Genomic DNA, 14,501 nt, shown 5'->3' with positions numbered 1-14,501 from the left:
CTGGAGCAGACCCGACAGTTTGCCTGGGAAGACCTCACAGTCAGAAATGAATTCCTTCTTTCAGCCACCTTACCACTTGTTTTCCCCTGTGGAGAAAATACTGAGGTGGAGTTGCTTAGATGTAGGCTTGAGGGTTGCATTAAACCAGTCAGAAGCTCAGGCTCCAGATTTCATCAGATACATGGAGCAGTCACCTAAAATTAGCCACACCTCCTAACCCAAGTGTGGGTTTCATGTTTATTTATGTTAAGTAGCTCTAAATTTCACCAAACCCGCCTTTCTGGGGTCGGTTTTGTGGGGCTGGTAGAGTAGAAAGAGTGGTTGTTGGGGCACATTTTTATTAATGGCAGAAGCTAGGCCTTTCATAACTATGATACTCATCTATAGTGTTCTATTTCAGTGTGTTTATAGTTAGAACTTCAGTGTAAGGGAAAATTGTACATTGCTACTCCTTTGTGAATTAAGGAAGAGTAGCCAGCAAGCAGTATAAGGATTTGGACTTCCAGCATGGTTTAGGTCCATAGATTCCTAGACCTTTTACCTTTAGACTGCTGCTTGACTCTGTACCCCCCAGGTTGAATGCTGAGGTTGACGGATGCAAAAAGTTTCGAATGCTGTGAAACGACGCTAGTGGGTTTTCAAGGAGCCAGCCTGTTGCAGCACTGAGCTTTTATTTTGTAGCAGTCTGGAAGGGTATAGGATCACCCATGGTGACCCTCATCTGCGTCATTCCAGGCAGGCCTTGGCATGCTATGGCAGATGAGTAAGGACGAGGGCAATTGGCAAGAGGACCTGCTGAGTTCATCTTGCTTCATATCTCAGGAACTGGCCTGACCTTGCTCCATCATCAGTGTTTGGGCACTTTGAGAAACACTGGAGCCTCTTTGAAGGGTCCTGGAGATTGTGTTGGGAGCAGTGTGCCCTCATACTGGGAAGGAACATCTGACTCTAATGCAGAGATCCAGCAGAAGGGAACCCTTTGCTATCAGTGTTTGGAGGCCCCTGAAGACCTTGGCAGTGAGGGCCATGATATGTAGTGGGAAGAACTTAGGCCACAGAGCCAGTGAGTAGCTGTGTGACCTTGAATGAATGATTTAATCTCTGATCTTCAGCTTCCTGATCTAGAAAGAAAAACTCACTTTGTAAGCTTTTTGTGGGGAATAAATAAGATCATAAATGTCAGCCTCTGGTGCACAGCCTGATACATTGTGGGCACATGAAAAATACGAATTCCCTCTTCTCTTACCCTTAAGTTTTTATAGAACACTCGTTGTAGGTAAGGCACTGTTAAACAGTGACTATTTGATTAGGAGTCAGAACACACTTGAATCCACATGAGATTCCTGTGAAGGGGCTCCCTGAAGCTTGTCCTGGTGGGACTGATACACATTTAGCTTCTTGGCTTTAGGAGCTGAGCAGTATCTTTTATGACATCGTGACTTTTAAGAGCCAGTGTGCTCCTCAGTGAAACAGGACTCCAAAATCTGGTAAAAGGCAAGAAAAGTAACCTTAACCTCTGTTTGCACTAACTATCTTGAGCATTCTATGTAATAGATTATTTATTAAATTCCTTCGATGAGGTTCTGGTGTTTTCGTTTTGACTAACTTCCTAAAAAGAGAAACCTGGTGTTTCCTAAGAGGAGCACTGATGGAAGAGATTTGGGTATCCAGAATTCAAAAGATGGCCTAACACGGGCGACTCTTACGGGCTTCTTTTCTTTGACCTGCAGCCTAGAGTGTTGTTCCTTAGGTTGGTGCTCAAGGAAGCCTTGTTGACTGTTTCCCAGGGAAAAGACCTTACTTAGTTAAAATTTAGCCGTATCAACTCGGAAGGCCAACCACTGGTTTGTCTCATGGTCAGTTACTGAACGGAACCAGCTAGAAGCTGCAGAAGGGCAGGTGCAGGGTTTTATCTCTGTATGTCAGTACCTTGCCGAGGGCCTGGGCAGATGTATGTAATCAGTAAGTATGGGTTGAGTTTGTTAACCAAGTCTAGCACTTTTCAAAAGGTTGTATTGCTCCTAAATGTCTTGTTCCCCAAACACATCTAGCTTTCTGAAAATAATCATTTTCTCTTAGTTGCTTTTAAGCTGTGGTGGCTACTGAAAACCTCCTAAACATCCAGCATTCAATTTTAGTAAGTGGAGTTTTTTTAAATGGAGATTTGGCACTGACATTTTAATTGAAAAATGAGAATTAATATAAATGCTTAATCAAGGGAAACTGCCCAACTCTATGATCTATATTAAATATGTTTTGGAAGTAAGAATGTGTAGACTGCAGTCTAGGTCAAAAGAGAGTTTGATTGTTGGTAGTTTCTGAAGGCTACTAATTTGAGCATGACGGTTTACTGGTAGGATCCTAAATGACTCTTCAGGCCATTGTAAAGTTAGATTTCATAGAAATGAGTCTGACACATTGGAGAGGAAACGTTCAAACTTGGGAGTACTCAACGATTCAAGGCCGATGGTTCTAGAGGAAATTCATTTGTAGTTTTATATGCAAAAAGAAGACATATTTTCCCAAGACTTTATTTGGCTTGTCAAGCCTAAGTGGATCGCGGCATGTATTTCATGGAAGCTCAGGGAATATAGAAAAGTTCTAGAGAGAAAAGCTGAGTATGCAGTGTTTCCTATTGTTTAACAGAATTGGAAGAATGAAGCAGGGGAACCAGGATAGTAGTCATGCCCTTTGAAGATGGTCAAGTAGCTTCAGAAAACATGTTTCCTCACCTTGGTCTTTGGTTCCCGAATATTTAAACCACTGAAAGTCTGGGGTGTGCAGAAGCCTTCTAGGTATGAGGTGACCTTGCACCATTAGAGAAACCCATGGATCCTGTTAGTTCCAACCTCACTGAAGGACATATTCTGAAGAGCCAGCTCATTAAGCAAGCTTTTGAAGGGTGTGCACTGCAGAGCAGTTTCCTGTTATTTGGTTAATGGTTGACCTAGTTCTATTGCCATATGCTTCCTGGAACGCATTCTAATATAAAGTATGTGTTAAAGCAAGACTAGGATAATAGCAGGAAAGTCAAAGCCTTTCTGAAGCAGAGACCATGTGAATGTTGGCCCAGTGAAGGCAGAAGAGTGTATGAACAGACAATGAAAAGACTTCTCTTTATGGTCTTATTTTCTGGTTCTGATTTCAATCCTCCTGTTGCATCCCGGTCTATTCTCAGGAGTTGCATTTTCCCAGGGTACCTCATACAGAAGCCCTGCATCCGTGTCCTTAGTTATTTCCCATGCACATGAGGCTAAGTTTGATGTTGAAGTACCCTGAGAAAAGTTGTTACTTCAAGGGAAGATGTGATTTGATGTGGCTAAGGACAGTTGATTTTATTCTTGTATTCTTATTTCTGTTTCTGTATGGCCAGCAAGGGATTAATCCATCTTTTGGTCTGAAATTTGGTTGAAATCCAGTCTAACTCTGAGACTCCTTTGATTTTTTTTTTTTCATTTTACCTGGACTCAGCAGCCTTAGTTGGTTCATTTAGATGGATAAGGGAGCCCACACAACCCCGGGGGCTGCTGAGCAAACTTTGCACCAGACACAGTGTTTGTTTTAACAGCTTCAGAATGTGAAGAATCTGTGGGTCTCATGTGCTGAGTGCTGGATATTTGGGTGGTGGTGGAGGCGACTGCTGTTCTTCGTTGCTCAGAAAGCAAATGTTTGAGGAACCACAAACGTGGGGAATCAGGTGGGAGGGGGTGCACAGGTCCTTTTAAATTTGTTTTTTGGTTTTTGAATCACCATTAATTGTATAGAGCGGTGATTCCTAAAACCTGGGCTGATCTTCAGAATCATTTGGAGAACTTGGAAACAAAAAAGAAAATTATTAAAAATAGGTTTTCAGTTTCTACCATCGGAGAGGGATTTAGTAGGTCCGGGGTGGGACCCCAGAATGTGTGATCTTTGAAGTCAGGTTTAGGAACCACTGGTGTTGGAAATTCAGTATCATTAGGTTGGCACGGAGGAGAAGCAGCCGCTGGTGCTTCACTGTCTCACATGCAGGAGGTAGGAAAAGGAAAAGAGATGCTGTCAGAACTTGGTATTTGTAGCTGCTGATAATTTGAGCTATGGAATAGGCTTTCGTCTTTCCTTCCCCAGGATTTCAGTACCTCCAGGGCACCTTAAGGGTACAGTATACCAAGTGCTTTAGGTTTGGGGAAATGTCATCTTAGTGGCAGGCTACTTACTATGCTTCACCACCACTATCATCCTCCATCCCCCTTCCCCTCCCTCCTGCCATGGAGGCCATGTTAGCAGAATATCTGTCATTCATCAATTAAATTGGATGCAGTTTTTTTTTCATATCAGTGCCTTTGGCAGAAACAAACGGAAGTTACACTGTGCTGATTTCCGTATACAAAAAGATTGCTGCTGAGCCGTCCAATTAGCTGTGTGTGCGTGTTTTCTGTTAACAATGAAGAGATGCACCTGTTGGCCAGGGATTTGCTCCATATGACTGTCTGCCTGTCCTGTTCCCTCTGATATTGGGCCACAGCTCACTGACCCATTTGTGAATCAGAATGACCTTGACTACAGGATCACCCTGATCTGGGGTTGAGTAATGTGCCTGATAAGTGATAGATCTTCAGTGCTTGGTTGGTGGACGAATGAATGAATGAACCAGTTAAGTAAACATTGTCCCAGACAGAGAAGAGATATGTTGGAGAGAAGAATCTGCTTCAAAGCAATGTGTTTGGTCAATATAACCTTTTCAGACTGTTTCTGCATTAATCTCAACAAAAAGGAAGATGCTCTTGTTGCAGAATTTGACCAATCGGACACTTTGGCTTCCTGAGAAAAAGCAAGGCAATTATTCTTCTTTTTCAAAATTTTATTGGAGAGTAGTTGATTTACAATGTTGTGTTAATTTCTGCTGTACAGCAAAGTGATTAAATTATACATATACGCATATTCTTTTTCATCATGGTTTAGAACAAGCTATTGAATATAGTTCCCTGTGCTAAATAGTAGGACTTTATTGTTCAGGAAAATTATTTTTTTTCCTTATGGTGTTTGTCCCCAAAATAACCATCACCACTATGGCAGAAAAGCCCCCCACACATAAAAGAGTGGCTACAGAACAAATATTTTAAAGATGTTTGATGTTCTTTCTCCATTCTTCCTCTGCACTTTGAAGGTCTTCTCATAGGGAGTGAGAAGCAGGTTGTTTTATTTTATTTCTTCCCCCATTATTTTTATTAGTTGGAGGCTAATTACTTTACAGTACTGTGGTGGTTTTTGCCATACATTGACATGAATCAGCCATGGATTTACATGTTTTCCCCATCCTGAACCCCCCTCCCACCTCCTTCCCCATCCCATCCCTCTGGGTCATGCACCAGCCCCGAGCACTTGTCTCATGCATCCAACCTGGACTGGCGATCTGTTTCACACTTGAAGCAGGTTGTTTTAGAAGCAGCAGAGAAGAAACAGTTGAGTAGAATGAAGAAAGTTGAATGTCTCTTCTTGACGGTCATTTGTTAGGAACCGAGAACAGTGGTCATGGCCTCAGAACTCATGGTCATGTCCTTGGCATGCTTAGAAGCTCCAAGAATGGAAGAGAGTCTCTTCAAAGTTATTTTGAGGAGTTGGACACTACCTACCAGGCTTCTAACGCTTACCCAAGTTAAGAGGTTGAAGTGCCTCCAAGGCTTTAAGTAGCAGCTGAACATGTGATCTTGTTAACCCCGAGATGTTGCTGAGCAGTGACTCAGATCACTGTGGCAAGCGATCCTGGCCCATTCCAGCTGCCCCAGCAGAACTCAGCATGAGGTCACCCTTCAGGCATATGGTACAGAGCTCATGCCCCCATCAGGACTTTAGAACCAGGACAACCTGATTTGGCTCTTCTGCACAAGGGACTGCTGTTGAGGGCCGCTTCGTGCTTGGGACCCATCTGATTCATCAGTGGTTCCAGTTCCTTCCTCCATCCCTGGCCCCCTCTGAAGACACACCTGAAGACACAGGGGAGATGCCAGATAGAGTCAGGAGTCCTCACAGCGCTTTGCTTTTTGGATGCCTTCTCATCTAGATAGATGGAGGCTTGTGTTTGCCCCCGGAGAAGGTAAAGTATGTTCAAGGTCGCCTGACAAATGTGCGATGCCTGTTTGGAATCAGATAACAGCCTTGAACCATTTGGCTTTTACTAAATACTAATCAACTCATACCCAAGGCGCTGGCGTGTTGGTCTTCTCAGGAGAGATGACTCATGGAACGTCTTTGATTTTGTACAAAAGACAGAATGGGGGGTGGGGTGGCAAGAAGGTAGCTGAGTTGGTTTTCTCACCAGACCACCCTTGAAACTTTCTCTGCCTTTTCATGACTCCAGTATGTTTGTGTAAATCTGAAATTATTTTGAAGCTTGAAACATCTTTCTGTTGAGCCGAGTAAATGTGTGCCTGTTTCGAAAGTTGATAATGACTCAAGGGTTTCCAGCTCTCAGGATTCAAGCCATTGCATGTTGGCAGTGACACTGGATCCCAGTTTTATAAATAAAATGCTGGGGTGCCGCCTGCAGGATCCAGACATAGTCTGTGAGCACATTCTAAATCTTGACCCATGGGTACACAGCAGGTGTCAACTACAAAAAACAGGAGGAGATAGGGTCCAAAAGGGAAAAGGAGTTCCTGTCTTTCTGCCTTGAATGTCAAGTTACTGGTTATATTCAAAGGGACAACATCTCAGGCTAGAAGGGGCCTATGAAATCATCGTGGCCAACCCCTTTATTGTGCATTTCTGGAAAGGCTATGGTGATTTGTCCAAAGTTCATGATGTAAGGAGTTAGTTAAGAAGCCTGAGATGGAATTTCAGTTTGCTGTCTAGATCATCTATGCATATTCCCCTACCATAGTGCTGGCAAAGAGCTTTTAGTTCTTGTGCCAATTTTGATTGATTGGTGGAGACCGCATGGAGCCCCACTTGGAGGAGTCTGTGCCTTGTCTAGGCTTGTTGGGAAAGAGTGTGGAGATGAAGCCGAGAAGGAGAAGCCTGCAAGAGAGGGGAACTCCTTGGTGGGGGCACTTCCCCATAGTTGCAAGTATGTGTTTTAAAGTCACAGACTCACTCCCTCCCAAACGCCTACTCTCTCAATTCATCCTACCCTCCCCTTTCCCCACTGTGTCCACAAGTCCTTTCTCTGTGTCTATGTCCCTATTCCTGCCCCAGCAAATAGGTTCATCAGTCCCATTTTTCTAGATTCCATATCGTACTTGTGTTCAGTCTTGTCTGAGTCTTTGTGACCCCATGAACTGTAGCCCACCAGGCTCCTCTGTCCATGGAATTTTCCAGGCAGGAATATTAGAATGGGTTGCCATTTCCTACTGCAGGGGATCTTCCAACCCAGGGGTGAAACTTGAGTCTCTTGTATCTGTTGAATTGGCAGGTGGATTCTTTACCATCACGCCACCAGAAAAGCCCCAGATTCCATATATCTGTGCATCAATGCTGTCTTCTTCTTTTTTCTCACATGTTGTCCACAGTTTGCCTTTCATTGCCAACCTGCTGGAAGGGACTGCCCAGAATATCTACATTAAATCCCTTCCCTCTGTAGATGGTTCAGAAAGGTTGTTAACTTGTCCAGGGTCAAACAGTTAAGTTGCAGAAGACAGCCAAGCTAAGATCCCTGGGTCCTGACCATTATGGTTCCAAGATATTACCTGATAGTCTTCCTACCTGTTACATGAGATTTTGAAAGTAGATGGAACCATGGAGATCATTTATTTAATCTCATTTTATCCCAGAGAAATGGAATCCAAGATCGAGCACTTGTCCAATGTAACTAAGTTGTTAAGAAGCACAAAAACCATCTAGATCTTGAGGAACAAAGACAAACCCACAGTGTACATTCTGTTTCTCTCTCTTTCCTTTATTTTAATCCACCGGGGGCGTGATTGCCTTGCCTCATATTGGAACCTGTAGATGTTATACTGTTAGAATGACCAAACTGTGGTTAAAGAGGACTTTTGGAAGTTATTCTTTAGTAGTTGATGTAGTAAATTTGGAAGGAAAAACTTTGGTCATAAATCTTGTGATGTGACCCCTCACGAGGCTTTAAATATAAGTTTAGAACCCTTTCTGCTGCCAAAGATTAGCTGTCATTAAGACCAGTGGTAGGTATAAATGTGCCTAGGAATTTCAAGAGCATTGTGAGTTTGTGGCTATCAAGCACAACGCTAGGCAGGCAGGGGAGTGGTGGTGTATAGATGCAGCTTTGTTTATCTGCAGGGTGTGGATCATCGACCACCAGAACTCTGCCATCGTTTTCCTGTGTATGAACAAAGTGTGATAATACTTTGCCCGGAACCAGGTCAGCATTTGGCGGGGAGGGAGCTCTGTTTCACAGGCAGAGCAATCTGTTAACATGTAATTTGAGATCACCACTATTGATAACAGAATAGCAAGGGCTCTGATTTCTCATGCAGGTGCCTCCATTGGCCCCTCTTGGCTGGTCTGGAAAACAGTATTGAGGCTTTCCTATATTTTAGCATCTTCAGCGGCCGGTAGCTCCTCTTAAGCAATGCTGCAGCCGGCTGTTCCCACTGGCCATCTCACAACTATCCCTGTTCCCACTGTGTTAGCCAGTGAATAGGGAAAGTCATCCAGATCTTGGTATTCAAAAGAATGTTGACTCCCAGACCTCTTGGCAAGTAGGTGAGGTGGCCCACCTTGGTGCTTTTGCCCTCTGCTGGAACATTTCCTTTAGAAGCATTGCCGCTTTTAGAATCATCAATAAAAAAACGTTTCTTTAGCTTCTTCTGGAACAGCCATCTAACCTTGAGCCTTTGTTTTGGAAGATAATGGTCTAATTTCTGCACAAACCCGGGAAACAAACCACTCTTAATTTCTTTCCCTCCCAGTCAGTTGTTTCAGCAAAATGATCCCCTTTCGCTTTAACAAAAAGATTCCCTTTCTAGCTTAAAATATTCCGGATATGCTTTAACTTGCCTTGGGGTCATAGCACATGTCTTCCAGGACTGATGAGTCTTGTCAGTTGCCCCAGGGTGAGAACTTTAATAAGCAAATTGCACACACCTGGTTTTGCAAAATATTGGCCTAATGGGGCACCTAGGTGGAAGTCAGTACTTGCCCTCCCTCCATACACACTCTTCCTCTGCACCCCCTTTTAAAAGAGAAGGCTCAGAAATGGAGCCTCCCTGCCATTTGTCTTTTAAAACTTGCCTGTCTCTTTGCTCCCCTGTTCGGATTGTTAACAAGCTCAGCTTGTTGCTATCTCTGCTGCTGTCTTTTGGGTTTGAAAGTCATGCCCATGATGGGATATGGTATATGGAGCGGACAGTCTGGTTAAAAGGGAACAGGGCTGGTGAGCTCTTCTTTGTCAGATTGTGCAGCCCCTGCCCTGCTCTTTGATTTGGGGTTGGCCCTTGGTGCTAGCTTAGTCTTTCCTGGCTCAGACTCTTGGTTCGTTGAAGAAAGAAAGCCTGGTAACCCGACTTTGAAGGCTAGACACCAGACTGACTTGTATGTTACTCATTCATTTTGTCATTGTTTCAAGCATTTACTGAACGTTTGTGCTAAATGTTGGAGATGGACAGAAAGACCAGCTCCTGTCTCCCAGAAGCTCATAATCTAGTGCTTCTATCTCCCATAGTCAGCAGGTGTAACGCGTCGCCACACCTCGTAGGGTGCGCTGTCATGAATTTTCTTTGACTTCTGTGCTCTCTCTCCTTGCTGAAGATAGCCCCTTCAATAAAGAGATTGGATGTCTTTCTTGTGATCTATTCTTTCAGACATGTCAGGATAGCCAGCTGATCAGAATGCAGGATCACTTTCTTAAGAAGCTGCATGTGGCATTGATGTAGAGGTATATTCATACCAGTGAATGGACATCACCCTCTCCTTGAATGCTTTATGCTCTAGACTGGTTTCTGCATTGACTGTGTTCCTTCTGCCCTCCTTCTAATATGCCTATAGGATTCTTTGTTGTTGTTAAGTTGGTGAGTTGTGTCTGAATCTTTTGCCACCCATGGATTTGTAACCCACCAGTAATCTTAGGCTAGGCTAGGGCAATCTATGTACGTGTCATTGCTTGACATTCTGCTAAAAGTTGATAAAAATCTGGTGACGGCATGCAGTTCTTTGGGCAATTAAAACCATATATAAGGCTTCCCTGGCGCTGAGTAGGCTGTGGATGACCTACTTCAAGTTTGTTGTCAGTCTGTATTCCACCCTTATTTGCACATATGTACCTCAGAAATTCCAGTCATCACCCCAGCAACCCCTGAAGTACCTCTTTCAGGAACAGTGGAGATCTTCTGGTTTCTTGGTTTGGAAGAGTTTCCCAAACATCTTTAGGAAAATTTGTTCATCTACTTCTAGAGTCCCTTTTCAGGCATGTAAAAAGCTGCTGCTGCTAAGTCACGTCAGTCGTGTCCGACTCTGTGCGACCCCATAGACGCCAGCCCACCAGGCTCCCGTCCCTGGGATTCTCCAGGCAAGAACACTGGAGTGGGTTGCCATTTCCTTCTGCAACGTGTGAAAGTGAAGTCGCTCAGTCGTGTCCGACTCTTAGCGACCCCATGGACTGTAGCCTACCAGGCTCCTCTGTCCATGGGATTTTCCAGGCAAGAGTACTGGAGTGGGGTGCCATTGCCTTCTCCGATATAAAAAGCTAGCACACTATATAGCACATGAAACAGTTCAGTTAAATATCGTATCTATATTCCACAGTTGTCTGTGTCCACAACCACAATGGGTATACATTGTTTTATTATGTGATGAGGCTAAATGCTCTTTGTGATGAGAAATAGTCAAGACTTGTCTCCACTCACGGGGCTACATTTTGGCTTACCTTCATTGTATGGGTGAGTGTCTCAGGCTGGTGCAATGTGTCTAGGTCAGAGGGCATGTGCTTTGCTATGGAATTCCAGAGGTCACTCTGCCTTTGTCCTCGACACCAAAGCTCATGTCACTTGCATCATGCTGTGACATGAAACAATATTGCGTCGTAGGGAGTGCATAATGGGGCTGTGTTGTCCAATTATCATGAGATTACCAAATACTTTTGCCTGGAAACTTGCCAGCAAGAGTGAACAGAGAGATGCCCCAAGCCACTTTCTCATCTTTATTCCTGAAGACTAAATGGCATTCCTAATATCCTCTGTACCTTTCTAGTTAAGTAAAAGGATGAGGCCTTTTTTTGGGGGGGGGGGGGACAAAGAATGTGGCTAGTGCAGGAAATCCAGATTTTTTTTAAGCTAATTTGATGAGAATTAGTTTAAAAAGTAAAAAAGGTGGGACAGAGAATAAACTGGCTCGAAAAGGAGATGATGAATTTCTAGGAAATGGGAGATGGAGATAATTATTGTATTGAAGAAAAGTTCTTGCTGGAATAAGAATGCTGAAGCAGTAACAAAAAGAGGCAAAAGAAAGCATGTTTTTTCTAGCACACAAACTATGAAGCCCATCCTTTTTGGTACTGGAAATTCTGACATTTCTTGACTTCTTCCACTTTCTTGATTTTTTAATTCCAACATTGAATTCCCAAATCATCTTTCTTCATCTCTGTGTTTTCATTCTCCCTGAGTTATCTGTGTCCTTGGAAAGTTTAAAAACAAGTGGTATTTTTTTTTTCTTTCTCTTCTCTCTTGGCGGAGACACACAATGGGCTGCCTTTCCCCTTCTCTGTGGAAAGAATGGAAACAGAGTCAGCCGCCAGCGGAGCTCCATACGGATTGACATTCCTTGCTTCTGCTTTTGAAGTTAAGATGGTCACGAGAGAGAAAAATATTTTCGGTTCCAAGCCTAAGAAAAGGACATTCCTTTCCGTCTTGGCACTCTTGTTTTCATGGTGTTGATTTCTCTGCGAATCATCTTTGGTCCCGTTAATACATCACATCTGAAAATGAAATCACTTGTGTAAGTTCTTTTCCTCACCACACCCTTGATTATAGACAAGGTGATGTTTTCTTAGATTTATCTGAAGTTGCTTAAGATATATTTTCCTGGCTTTTTTTTTTTTAAACTCTGGATCAGTTCCCATTGTTGATCAAGCACATTCAGAGTTTTCCAGAGCCCTGAGAGACCCATCCGTGAATTTTGTTCTGTTAAACAAGGAAGAAAAAGGGGGGGGAAAAAGTTTCATTTTCACCTTGCTGTAGAGAAGGGAATCTCAGAGGAATCATTTTCCTTTCAGGAAGATTGGGGTTTGTAGGTTAAATTCCACATTACACAAATTCCCTGATGACAAAGAAGCCATGGGATCAACAGTCTTTCTTCAAAATGCATTTCTCTGTTGAAAGAGGAGGGTATTCCATTTGAGGCTGTTGATTGAGACATGAAGATAAGGTCTGAAATTGGTGGTGGCCCAAGGTCACTGGTAGAACGAATGGACCATTTCAAAATTATTAGCAGCTGGTTTAATAGAGTTGTAATAACTACAGCTGTGTGAGAAAATCCACGCACAAGATATTTGGAATGTCCCCTTTGAGGTCCTTTCCTATTGTTCTAGAATGATCCTGGCATCCATTTAACAAAAGCACAGCTTCAATAGAAGATTAAGTAGCTTTATGCATGAGCATGTAATACAGGCTTTATTTGCTTTGGATTTTGGACCATCTTTGTATTTTTAAAATTTTAACTTAAAAAAAAAATTCCTGGCATTATTAAGCCTCTCACACAACCCCATATATCCCTGTGTCCCACACACTAAACCATGACTTCAGAGGCTCACAACATTTAAGAATTTTAATGGCTTGCTAAAGGAGTTCTCTTTCTACCTAACATTTTTTATTAAGAATATTTAATTTGTATCAAAGGATTTATGGCGTTTAATTTGCCAAACTCCGAGGCAGTGAAGAAGACACCTGAAGAGATGATGCTATACTTTCTACAACCCTTTTCTTAAAACACAGTGTTGATTTCTGGTTTTATACAACCTAATAGATCTTGACCTTCGTAGCTGGATGCAGGTGCACACACATGCATTCATGTATGTGTGCCAATATAAAAATTTTGGTCTGCAGAGAAATAACGCCTGTTTCCTCCCTGTGTCATCTGTACCTTGCTAACCCAGAGACTTGACAGGGAAGAGAAATACAGAGCATTCCACCCGCTTAGGAATTCCACAGCCGTGAGTCATCCTGGCCTCAGGGTTCTTGCCTCTTTGCCTCATCCTATTCCTGCTTTCAGAGTCAGAGGTCTGGATCTCCAGTTCTTAACTCTGGAACTGGGAAAAGAGGCACAAGGTGATACAGCTGACATAGTCTATTCCTTATCTTAGAACAAATTTCCAAAATACGCTACCAAGGCAGTAAAGTATGGAAGTCAAGTTCATGTTGCCTTGTGTGTTGATTTGCTGAACTCTTCATAAGTGAGACTGAGGGCTTTCAGCACACACTATGTAGCATTTGTTCTCCACCACAACGCTATGAAGCACATGTGCTCTCTTACCCACAAAGGTCAAGTGACTTCCCCAAAGTCACAGTTGGTGGAAAGCCAGGACAAAGTCCTAAACCTTGCCTTCTGACCAGTCCTTTCCAGGACACCATGGATGACTCACCCATGAATGACAAATGCTTTGTAGGCTTTTAAAGGAAGTTGAGGATATTCAGGAGACATCCTCTAACCTTGTGAGAATGTATCATTGTGGAAGGAAATTGCCATGCTCTTCACAGAATAGTCCATCTTGGAGCCAGTGACCCTGTTGGCTTGCTGTGGCTTATATGGAATGGATTTTGGTGATGATTAAAGACACGGTAAAGATTTGATAAGACAGCAGATGCCCACTGAAATAGTAAACAGTCCTGTCATAATGGTTTCTCTTTGCCTTCACTCAGAAGAGATGCACGCCAATTCATTCCCGAACTATTGTGTTTTGTTAGTTAGGCTCTGATGGAGAAGGGGAAGGGAAATGTATGTGGTACTCAAGAGAGGGCAGGCCCTATAGTTTCTAAGGGCCAGATGACCCACCCTGTTGTCTAATCTTCACCGTTATTATTCAGTGGATCCTATTTAGCAGATGAGAAAACGGAGGCTCAGACAGGTTAAGTAATTGTCATGTGGTCACATCTGTGTTAGGTGTCAATGCAGGGATGTGAACGCAGGTCAGCTTTGCTCTTTGCCTTGGGCAGTGCTGGTACAGACTTCTCTGAGATGGTTGAAAAACATGGTTCTGGTGTTTCTGGAGAACCAAGAAGTCCTTGAAAATAATGGCTAAGAATTACTGGTGACAGACCACGTGCCCAAGTAGTTTTTATGTATTACCTCACTGATCCTCATTTAATACTGTAATTCTACAAACAGTACTATCTTATTTAAAACATTTCTTTTTGCAGGTGAGGAAACGGAGGCATAGAGAGGTTATACAATTTACTAAGACCAAACAATAAGTAAGTGGGTATAAACTCAGGCAAGTGTCTCTGAGCCCATGCTGGATGCTGCTAGACAGACCAATTGCCAGGTTCAAAATAGCCCTTGTTGGCCCAAGGTATTCTAGCTCTGGGGTTGGTGCATTACAAAGCCAGCTTGACAATATG

The 14,501-nt window shown here is 43.1% G+C and overlaps 1 protein-coding gene across 1 annotated transcript in view; it reads left to right on the top strand.

The window, feature by feature from the left end:
• Positions 1 to 14,501, top strand: part of ZNF462 (zinc finger protein 462) — a 152,067-nt gene that overhangs the window by 18,546 nt on the left and 119,020 nt on the right.

The sequence above is a fragment of the Cervus elaphus genome, chromosome 16 (genome assembly GCF_910594005.1).
Source record: "Cervus elaphus chromosome 16, mCerEla1.1, whole genome shotgun sequence".
Lineage (NCBI taxonomy): Eukaryota > Metazoa > Chordata > Mammalia > Artiodactyla > Cervidae > Cervus > Cervus elaphus.
The sequence above is the reverse complement of the archived record's forward strand: the minus strand, read 5'-3'. Positions and strand labels throughout refer to the sequence as shown.